This window comes from Thalia democratica, chromosome 5 (genome assembly GCF_965202585.1).
Source record: "Thalia democratica chromosome 5, ktThaDemo2.hap1.1, whole genome shotgun sequence".
Taxonomy (NCBI): domain Eukaryota; kingdom Metazoa; phylum Chordata; class Thaliacea; order Salpida; family Salpidae; genus Thalia; species Thalia democratica.
The window spans coordinates 22,421,473-22,434,281 of record NC_139169.1 but is presented as its reverse complement, the minus strand read 5'-3'; positions in this window follow the sequence as shown (position 1 = coordinate 22,434,281).

Here is a 12,809-nt window from a genome sequence, read left to right as displayed (position 1 = left end):
GGATGCCTTTTAACATCTTGTCCAAGACAAACTTTGACATAATGATTTTAAAATAGTAAATACTACCAAATAAGCCGTAAATACGGTGGTAAATAAAAACTACAGTTTAATATTTCTGACAGTTGTACAATATAATTTAGTTTAGAACTGCTCTATAGCTAAAATCAAAAGCTCTCTATTGAAAAAAACAAAAGAAAATTTTTAAATTTTAATTTCTTTTTTAAGCTTTAGATTTTTTGATTTTAAAATAGTAAATTTTTAAACCAAAATTTTGAGATTTTTTTATAAAAGGTTGAAAAGGCATGTATGAAATTTTATACATAAATAAATGAGCTGTAATTAAATGATTTTTAATAAAATTTATAGTTTACATATGTATATGTATATATATATATATATATATAAACAAGTTGATTATTTGAATAAATTAGATTTACCGATACAGAGCCCAGTTTAAGGGCTTTTTAATAAAAAAAAGATTATTACAAGACGTAAAACTTGCAGAACTTAAGTTTCGTGCCTACGCACTCCTCAACTGCAAAACAAGTTTAACATAAAGAAGAAATATTTAAAATGACAGTTTAAAACTTAAGCATTAATACAATACGACGTAATTTTAAAACTATTAAAAATTTTGCAAACGGCTTGCGCAAAAAATAATTTCCCAATCAACAATAAACTGGCAAAAGTTCATAAAACTTCAGTGAGTAACTACAAATTTAAACAGGAAATTTAATACGATTAAAATAGGATGAAAATTTAGATAAATTTTCAAGTTGAAATTTATAAGGTGAAAGTAAAAATTATTAAACTATTAAACGTTTTCCATGATTTCTAACAGTTTAAAAATTACGTCTTAATGTATTAATGCTAAAGTTTTAAACTGTCATTTTAATGTTTTGTACTTTATTTTCAACTTTTTTTGCAGTAAAGGAGTGCGTAGGCACGAAATTTGATTTCTGCAAGTTTTTACTACTTGAAATAAAGTTGAATTTTATATATATATATATAAATTTATAGTTTTCAAATAAATACGTACAATAAAAACAATCTTATCATTAGTTTTAGAGCTTTTTCAAAAACTACTAACCTAATTAATTTTTCGTAACTATAATTTTTTTAATTGTTTCATTAAAATTTTCTCAAAAACACTTTTTTTTAATGATTAGAAACAGTTGTTGCTGACAATATATCAAAATCACAGTTAATTATTGCTATTTTGGAGCCACTAAAACTAGCAAAAAAACTTTTATAAATTTACAAAATTTAAGTTGAATTCTGCAGGGAAAGGAACAACTGCGCTTGCAACAACTAAATCTGGCCTTTTAGACTAAGTTTTAAAGTTTTTTTCCTAGATTTAAAGCGATTTGAAAATAACAGCGCAAAAAAAATTAAAAGAAAAAGTCTTAGGTACGGTTTACGGAAGATTTAAGATTTCCTTAAGAATAAAAAGTCATGTTGAGTTAGTACTTGTTGAAATAAATCTGTCACTTAAGTAACTTGTGTATTCTTTAGCCCGCAAAGGACTATATTTTTCTAAATCTGGTACGCTGACTAAAATTTTTGTCCACCCTGTTCTAAAATTTAGTATTTTATGATATCGTACGCCAAATAATGTAAAAAAAAATTATATAAACTACTAGAAATTTCATAAAATAAATAAAATAATTTAAGCTAGAAAAAAAAGTATCAAATAAAAATGTTTTTGCGTAAAAGTTCAAGTTTTGTCAGAAGATCGCCCTACTTAAAAAAGAAAATTTGCAACGACTAGAAGTTTATTAAATCAGATGTTATCAGTTTTTTTTGTGTTTTAAAAAGTTTCTACAAAAAAAATTATACAATGCAAAAAATGAACTCTTATTACTTATATTTTGACATTATGTAGGCATTAAAATAAAATTAATGCTGAAATAAAAGTTTATGTATCACTTAAAAACACCAAAGAAAGTTCAGTAAAGTGATTTATTTATTAATTGACTTTGTCAACGATAAGTTTTACATTAAAAAGAATGCTTTCTAATTGAAAACACGTCGACAATTTGGGCATGTGTTGTGGTTTTTAAACCAACCGTCTGCACAAGCTTTGCACAGACAGTGGTCAACATGACAGTCCAGGCGAACCATCTGCGTGCCAACTTCCAAGTCACCGAGACAAACAACGCACCTTTCACCGACCATGGACTGGTCAGCGTCAAATTGTTGAAACCTCCCGATGCGTTCGGACGTGAGACCTCTTCCAAACAATGTTCCTCCGAAATCTTCTAACGCGTTTCGCAGCTGCTGCAAACGAACATCTCGCATTTCGCTACTTCTCCACATTTCAAGTTCTTCTTCCATTACTCGCCACTCTGCCAATCGTTGCATGCGCTCGCGAGTTCTCGCTTCCATCTCCTCCCGAATCGTTTCAAGCAGTCTATTCTGTTCTCTCATCTCGCGAACCTGTCTTCTCGCTCTTCTTCGCAGACGTCTCAGCAGACGTGGGTCTTGAAAATTTCGTTCGTTTTGGAGTATTGGCTCTTGTCGACGATTTTCATCCGAAACTTGTCTAATGCTGACTTCGCGGACATCTCTATCTTCCATTATTTTTAATTATTGAATTAAGCTGCAAAAACAGAATATAAGTTAATGATTTTTTTAAAAATATTAACAGTTTTTCTTTAATAATTATTATTATATGGTAACTTTTTTTGTAAGTTTTAGAATATGAAAGCAAACCTTTTTGTGCTTTTTTAACTTAAGTATGGTGCTTGTTAAAGTAACTAAGTTTTTCTATCTGTATTTTAGGTTACTTAAAGTAGGGCGAATTTAGTAAGCGAGGTTGAAATATCCAGTAAGGGTATAACCTTAAATAGATACTCGGATAGCTTAAAATAATGATACCTGTAAGATAACAGTGTAGTTTGCATCTACAAAATAGCAACCATAACTAAATTAAATCTAACTGATTGCTTTCCTGTAATCTAGTAATTACGCTAACAGGTAAAAGTTTAATAAACTAAACTAGATACATATTTTAAATAACTTTTAATTAATTAGTAAAATTATGAAAAACTTTATATTTTTAACAATTTACGTAAAAAAAACTTTTCAAAAATAGTTATTCTTTAAATAAAACATTTTATAATTTTTTATTACTGAAGTCAACGACCATTTTGATTTTGTTAGTAAAAATAACTGTTAGTATTTTAAAATTTACTTTAACTCTTATGATCTTTTATTTCAGCAAATTAATTATTTCCATTGCATATACATAAAACTCAGTTTAAAATATATTTTTACCAACATTAAAAAAGTTGAGACAGATTACCTTAATTAGTAGAATATAATGGTTTTAGTACAGTTTCAATCCTAGTTATTAACCAAAGATAATTTTAGACTTAACTTAGTACTAACAATACTGAATGCTATTCAATGTAATTTATACTACTTATAAAAGCTAGGCATAGCATTAAATGAACATATTGTTTTAAAAACGATGTCCAATAATTAAAATAGAAGACTATATGTTTTATACATAACTTCGAATGTTATCAAAGCCTTAGTAGCAGCTAGGTGGTAGCTAGAAGTAATTACCTGCTACAACTGGTGAGAATTTATATACGGCTGTATTATGCCCTTGCAAAGTTGCAACAAAAATTACGTGACTATGTGAGCTTTCTCTTAAACGCTTGCATAAACAAGAGTTTTTTTCAACATTTTCCATTAAATCAAAATGGTTATAAAATGCAGTTTTATATACCGTTACAATGTGTTTTAACTTTTCTTATCAAAATACCTCTAATTTCCATTAAATGGTTATATTAATATGAATTATTATTGTACTTTTACAAAAATTTGTTGTTAGATAAAGTGTTTTAAAAATAAACAACTTAACATCTAATTTGTTCATTTGCACCACTATTGGTGTCCTTGTAATAGTTTGTTTGCTTTGGAACAAAATTTAGGCAATAACAACAGTCGTAACTATGATATCTTAGAGTTACAGCTTTGTATTTAAAGTTGGTTCAGAGATAAGAAACATCATGAAGTTTAAGAATAGTTTAAGTTTCTAAAATTAGGTTAATTAACAGAAGTAAAGTTTATATTATAACATAATTTACTTTTTACAAATTGAAACAAAATAGAGTTTTAGACGCTAAAAATATACAATAGAATTAAGAAATGTTTTTATTCTAACAAATATTTTAATTTAATCGTTTTTAATGATGTATACTATAATTTTATCAAAATTAAATTGTAAATTTAGTTAAACAATTATACTCAAAATCATTTTAAAACGAACCTAAAAGAGTAAATAGAACTTTGTTTCTGTTTACTTTTAAAACTATAAAAACACTTTCATGTCCTCTATTATATAAGGTAAGTAACATTAAAAAAGGCAAACTTAAATATACTTTTAAGGTTAAAAATATAAAAGTATTTATCTTGTATATAAACTTTATCAACTGGTTATTTTTTTCCTGAATTAATACAGCCTTGATACCAATTTTTGATAGTTTACAATGGGACTCCCCAAACTCATTTTAATATTTGCCCTTAAAATAATTTCCTTATTTCCTTACAAGCCCAAGAATTTCAATAGAATATATCTGGTGTAAGTTAGTATTTTCCTCTGTTATTGCCATTTTTTTACCGAAAACTCCGAAAATCGCTTCAAAAATGTAATACATTACCTGGTTCACTTGCTGGTTAGTTCATATAGTTTAATGCCGAACAGTATAAAACATGTCATCCGGAAAGCAAGTAGTCTGTTGCAATGTTGATTAATGAACTAGCTAACGTTATATACTAAATTAGTTTTAAAACTTTTATTACCTTATGACATTGTTAACATGCTTGCAGTCTAATTGGAACCATAATTTGCTTTTACTTTATTACTAAAAGTTTTATTACGTAGGTATTCTAGAGCTTATTGCAGAAATTAGACTAAGTCTGAAAGTTCTTTGAATTATTATGCAGTTTGATGGTTTATAAAATAGTTTAACATATAAGCTACTAATTTGAAATTAATGTTGTGGTTAATTATTTAACTAAGTTACAACTTAAAATAGCATAAAGCTTTAGATGTATAAAACAATTTCTTAAACATTTTGTAAATTTAATGACAATTTTTTTATTTTATATAAATAAACTTTTCCCTTTTTTTATAAAATTCACAAACAAAGCTTTTTTGCTAAGGTCCGCATCCGACCTGATCCTAGTTTTATTAAAATATCTGGATACCAATTCAAATTATTTTTCAAAGTAATTGTAAAATCATTTAACAATAGTTTAAAAATATTTGGCTGATTTCAATGTAAAGTTGTCTTTTTTAAATTGTTAAACTTCGTTAATTACAAAAGTTTTATACAGTTTATACAGTATTTTCTACAAAAATCATTATAAAACGTCGTTATTTTTGACGTAATTCTATTTTGCTGCACTCAAATCTATCCATAATTTGATGTGATGTCATTAAAATTATGGGTAGTATTGAGACGTTGCTGTATTGAGATGATGATTTAAATAAGAAATAAAAAATGGTTGGGCCTTTTATAAGTATTATAGATAGTTTTTGTTGTTAAGATTGTATAAAGAAAAAGAAAACTTGAATACACATAAACCAATTGCTTGATTTATAAGCACATTTACGTAATTTATATATAGTAAACTTATAGAAGTAGTTTCTTGGCCTATTATTAATATTATAAATTGTGTTTGTAACTTAAAATTTCAAAAACAAAAATCTTGAATACACCTAAACCAATTGATTGACTTATGAGTACGTTTTTTTAACTTATACTTTTTAATAACTAAATTAAATTTAGCTAGATATTATATAATTAACTAGGATGATGTTGCACCAGCTAACATTTTTAAGTCCATTAACAAGTGGATAAAAAGTATTGGACATTTATGTTCACCTTCAATGCCATTGCACTGCAAGCAATATGGGCAACCCCAATCCAAGTTTGTGGTATTCTAAATTGTAGAGTCTATTATAAAATAATTATACTTCTCTTTGATTTGGACAGTTTCTTATTTTGCAACATTCAAGTAAAAACTTGGAGTCTTAGGTTTTGGTGATGGTTTTCATATAATAACTATTTATCAACCTTGAAGCGGCAGTCCCCAGCTCCAGTATTTTTAATACGAGTTAACTCTGTAGGCAATCCAAGTTGCAAATTTACGGCTGTTTCATCAAAGTGTACACTTTGTCTGAATTCACTATGTGGCCTAAAACTTAACCTGGGAAATTCACTGAAAAAAGCTTTGTTAAATTATTTTCTGAGAAATGTTTCCATTTAATATTTAATAAAAATTTTTTGTGTCATATCTACCAAAATTAAAACTGTTACAAATAAATATATAAACAAATTACTAAATGATCATGTTTTGTAGGGTTTGAACTAAGGTATAAGTTCCATTTTACTGTTTTACAAAATTCGAAATAGTTTTTGATATATAACAGATCAAAGGTGGAATTTAAAAAGTATAGTAAAATTAAGAAACTCAAATCATTAAGCAACTAAGCTCACCGTGCAAGAACAAAAAACTACATAATTAAACTGTGTAATAATTTTACCAAAATAAAATTAGTATTTCGTAAAAACTTTTTAATGAGCATTATAACAAATATTTAAAACTAAAATGACCTACTTAACATCTGTTTTACTTTATGTATGTTTATTTTCTATATTTTACAACAGTTAAGTTGTGACAGATTCTGTTATCTAGTCTCCTATTTTGCTGCTGACACTTTTACTTCTTTTTAATGTTCTATCTTGTAAAAAAATACAATATATTACATACAATATAGAATAATTAAATTGTTAAAACTATAATCTTATACATAAAAAAAGTATAAAATAGAATATTATTTTTAATTGTAATACTTACAGATAAAACTTTGCAAATGAAGAAAAACAGAAAAAATATTAAACAATTTTAATGACAAAATTAAGTTATAAAAAAGTCACACACTAAACTTTCATGTGGTCTGGTCATTGTAAAAAAAACAAGCATTCATGAACATAATTATAAGCAAATTTTAAAATCTTAAAACTACTAAAGTAATATTTTCAATGTTTTGTTTAAGCCAATATTCCTTACTTTGCATAAACATAAACTTGAGTTCAACGTTTTAGAGGCCTAGACCTTTTTTTTTTATTTGTTTACAAATAAAAAGTACAAAAATTTCATTTAACTGCAGTAATACCTAAATGACGTCACATAATATTATAAGATTTAATTGCAGCAATTTTACCATAAAACGTCAACCATAAAAAATTTTAAAAAAGGTATAAAATCGCTTTTTTATAGTTTTTTTTTTAATTTTTGTTAGGGGTCGCACAGGAAACCAGTCAAAACAAGCCCCTGAAAAGAGATATAAATAAACGAAAATTGTAAACATTAATTGAAGTATATCGATGAAATAAAAACAATTATAGCTTTTAAATTGTATAATATCGAAACTAAGTTCTATAAACAACGTTTATAGTTAAAATTTTACTTTTTTTGTTTTTTTTTAAGTTTTAAACATAAGAATATTAAAAACAATTTAAATTGACAGCAACTTTTATGAATTTACAAAAAACCCAAAACTTAAAAGCAAACTATTTTTGTTATCTTAAGAGCTGATTGTCAAAATTTCTTTATTCTAGAGAATGTTCCTTTACCTTGAAACTAAAAAAATATCATCAAATTGGGGTTTTAGTTTTTGAATAGGTCCACTTTAAAAAAAATGAGTTTTTTGAAGGATTTTCACTTTAATCCGTATTAAAACAATTTTTTTTTTAATTTAATTTATTTATCTGTGTCCTAATGCTTTTTCTTTTTTTTTTCTTAATTTTAATGTTTTTCACAACTTTTCCTTATTCAAATTTCAGGACACTAAATTTATGAAGTCTTTAGAGCATCAGTGTAGCTATTAAAAATAACTATAGTTATAAAACGTTTTTAATTAAATTATAATCGTAATAATTAAACACAGTAATTTTTTTTTTCATTTTTGACCAATTTTTATGTAAGACGTGACCTATGCAATTTTACTGAAATAAACATAATACAAACTAGAAATCCTTCATGTAAAGACATTGTTAAGGTAACTCCCCTGGTTTTCGGTTGTTAGTGTAAAATTTGATGACAATTATTGCATAGTAGCTTTTAACTGATATAAAATCTATTAAAATTACTTAAATCTCAAAAAATCACTTAAAAATTAGACTGATATTCAAACACAGCTACTATTATATAGAATTATACTATCGAACTGTCATACTAATTTTAACACTTTATATATACAAAAAAAAATAAGAAAAATCATTATGTTCAAGTTGAACGTCTCAATTGACATTTATGTGAGACTCTTGTAAAAACAAATTAATATCACAAAATTAAAACAACTTCTAAACAGGAGTTGTTAAAGTTAGTTGCTCTTTAAGTATTAACAATCAGTGAGTGAATCTGTTGCCATGATTATTTCCAGATTCAATGAATTTAAAAGTAGGAGTGAATTATTATTTCTAACCATCAAAAAGAAACTGACCTTTATTTTGCTACACACTACAAGGGCCCAAGATTTTTTTAAAGCATTTTTTTTCTAAACTTCAAATACATAGATAAATTTTTTATAGAAAACAACTTTAACAGTGTCTTTGAAAATTTACAACCATTAACTCTATGTAATTACTTACAGTATAAAATTTAATAAAACTTTAGTAAAAAAAAAAAATTAAATGCTTGTTTCCAAATTGTCCCGCAACTTATAACTTCACTTTAAATTATAATATTTTTAAGAATAAATGTATACTAAACTTCACAGTAGAACAATACTTCACCTGAAAGGGGTAAATAAGTCTAAATTTAACTGTAAAGACAAATGTACCGAAATAGGTGAGTACTAATTAAAGGTAAAAGTCCAGATGCTCTTTATTAGAACTTAATGCGAAAGAGGGAAATATATGAGGACATGTTAGACAAAGAAGATGACATTAAAAAGCTTGTGCCGTCTAAAGAAGTGCTACACATATCAAATTCGATGCAATTAAAAAGATATATATTAGATTATGATCATTTTATTGAATTAATTATATTTAAGAAACTTTTTGAAACCGAAAACTTTTTTTTATTAGAGAAACTACTTATTCACTAATAAGATTTTTTCTTTTTTTGAAAAAATGTATGATGATTAAAACATCTCTAGACCTAAATTTAGATTGCACCGAATCTCTTTTCCAAAAATAAAATGAAAAGTGAGCACTATATTATTTTATTGCTTTGCCTAGCATCCGAGACATAATATCTTAACGTACATGTCCTCAAATATCAATTTGTGACGCCATTTTGGCTGACCATACAGCCATTTCAATAAAAAACTGACTTTTTTTTTTTTGTAAAACTGTTTAAACAAAAACTTTAAAAAACTCACCAAGTACGAAAAGTTGAAATTGACTTTTTGCACGCCTCAGTTGAAGCCTTTAACAAAACAGTTTTTTAAAACTTATCTGCAATGGTCGTTTAGAGTTGAAACAAAGTCCAAGGAAATATCACTTCGCGATGTATTTACTTTACGACCTCTAAGGTGAACTTATAATCTAAAAAAATATCCCACCGTAAATAAAACATTTGAAACATTTTATAACAGCTCCCACAATCACCAGAACTATTAAGAATTCTTAAAATATAAAGGAAAATAACAACTTATATCAAATTTACCAACAAACAATGATAGAAAAAGTTTGTTTTGAAATAGTATTATTTAAAAACTGTACAATCATAAGCATAGGTATTAAAACACTGCAAGGTTCTCAGTGGTTAAATAATGAGGTAATATATTCTTTTTTCAATGGTTTCCGACAGTAGACAATTTTGTTTTTGTTGATTCCATAAATTTTCAAACATCTAAAAACTACCAAAAGTTAAAATTGACTTTTAGTTTTTAAAATATCAAAGTGTCTTTCAAAGCATTAGATATAATTTTGTTTGCAATCAACTTTAACAAAGGTGAAGATTTGGCCCATTGGGGCTTTGCAATGGTAATTGTTAGAGCAATAGCAATATAATTTTTTGATTCTATCAAAAATTGTGGTGTTGATTTTAGTGGTTATGTGTTTGCGATGGTTTTAGGAGGTTTCTCAGGACTTTTAATTTAATTTCAAATATACCAGCATGTTAATGGCAGCTAGAATACCCGGAGACACCTCAGCAGCCTGTAACAGCTGTGGTGTCTTTGCATGTCAACTTGACAACTAAAATTCCAGAAAACAGCAGTTAAAAATAGATTAAAAAAAATATTCTTTTTTTAAGAAAAAAATGACCTGTGAACATTTTTTAGGAGTTTTATTTAAGTGAGGATAAAATTTACTTTTTATTGTGTAATTTATACATTATTTAGTAATATGTTCTGTAGTGTTTTCAGATGAACTTGAGAAAACTTAGCAGATGTTGACAACAGTGGATCTTTTTTTTTTAGTTTTTCTCGAAATTTTTCTCAAAAAATGCTTGTAAAAGGCAAACTAATAGCATATTTGAAATAAGTTTTTGGCTGAGGTTGAACGATATATATATATATATATATATATATATATATATATATATGTTTTTTAATGTGGCTTCAGCATGCGAATTTTTTTACTTTATTTTCGAATAATTTAGTTTTAATTACTATTTATTCAATTTAAAGCTTACATAACTCACGTTTCAATGGTAAAGTAGTGTGTTTGAACTGTTATTTTATTTAAGTGTATGTAACATTCTGGCTGAGAGAATTTTAAATATTTTTATAATTAAATTTGCTTACTAAATAGAGGTATCATAGTTATATAAATAAATCTAAATATGGAACTGATGGGCTTTGAACCCTAACACAGTTGTTTCTAGGCAGAGGTAAGCCGCCTAAACCACTCGTCTATGTTATCTGTCGAAAGCTGCAAATTTAGCGTTTATAAATTTAATAATATAAAAAAAAATCAAAAGTTTTTTCATTGATATTTGTTCATAATTATTAATTCAATAAATATATGACAACATAATTAATTATGTACCTATTTTGTTCACATAACAACTAAATTAATATATGAATTTATTTAATCATTACATTTCATCAAGTATAATTAATGCTATTTAAAAAAATACAGAATAACTAATATGTTTTGAACATTACTAATACATTTGAACTGTTCTGACACAGATGTTGATTTGACTGAAAATGAAGAATAATTAATAAAAGCGGAGTCATTAAATAATTTAGAAATAGCCCAACTTCAAAAAAAAATGAACCTTTATTATTGAAGAAAGCCTAAGAATTAAAGCAGGAAGTAAAGTTTGTGGTATCAGAAGCCTTAGCATTAATCCAAGAAGAAGATAACCAACATATAATTCTACCCTCGATATTACGTTTGACAGCATTTGAATTAGCTCACGGGTATTTACATTTAGGAGTAGAAAGATCTATGATAGCCACTGCAAAGGATTACTGGTGGCCAACTTTAAGACTGTCATAAAAAATTGGTGTAAGAGCTGTGCCGAATGCCAAGCTACTAAAAATTTTAGACACAATCGACCTAAACTAAGTCTATATCCAAAGAATATAGAACGTTTCGAATTTTATTCATGTGGATCTTATAGGTCTAATGTATTTAATTTCAGATGATAACAAGTATATTATGACAATTAAAGACAGAGGTACCGGATTTTTGGTAACTGCGCCTTTACATAATAAAAAGCTGAGACTGTAAAAAATACGCTGATACAATCGTGGTGCGGGATTTTTGGAGTACCACAAGTTGTTGTCACAGACAATTGATGTGAGTTCATTAATAGATTTCTCAAGGACGCATTTTAACAACTAGGTATAGACTAGGGGTGGGCAACGTACGGCCCGCTGAGTACGGCTCGCAGAGTGAAAATTACCGGGCCCCCGACCGTTTTATAAACTTTAATGGGATCTGACCCGCAAATGAAAGTGATCGGCCCGCGAGCAAATTTATAGGCCTGCAAAGGGTCAATGTTACAAAACTTTTACAAAACTTTGTATCATATTTTTACAAAACAAAACTGTAAGAATCTGACTTCAACAACATGCTAAAATATTACTTTAAAAATAATGTGTACTAATAAATACACCATTTGGTCCTAACATTTTGTGTTATTCCAATTTAGTTGGTATATCTTTTTGTAAAATTACCCCAAACAAAGTGTTTTTTTTAAGTAAGATATATTTTACATACGTACCTTTGTCAATTATAAGTCAATTCTATTTATAGACATTATTTAAATATCTGGCATGTCTCAATCTACATCTTAAATTGTCAGACTTGAGAAAATTTTTTGAATTTGAAGGATTTTGAAAAGTGATAATCTCTATCCATAAATTTATATTCTTGCCGGATCCAAAACGCTTATTTACATTAAAATCCGACCGGATCTGTATCTCGACTTAATAATAGTTTCCAGTCGGATTCGGATCTAAAAAGTCATTATTCGGCTTAATCCGGATACTGGATCCGACAAATCACTAATTCGAAATGCTCCGGCCCGCAAAAGATTAAATTTTTCGGATCCGGCCCGATGATTGAAAAACGTTGCCCACCCCTAGTATAGACCATCGATACGTACCACCTTATAGTCCGGAAAGTAATGGATTTGTTGAAAGACAACACAGAAGTATTAATGTTGCATTACGAACGTTAGTCGATAAAGAAAAATGGTCTATGCTCTTACCTCTGATAACTACATCCATTAACAACTCGTTTATTGAAGGGAACCTGTTTACTCCGTCAAAATTAGCCTTAGGAACGTGCACAAACATAAGTGGTAGGGTATTTTCA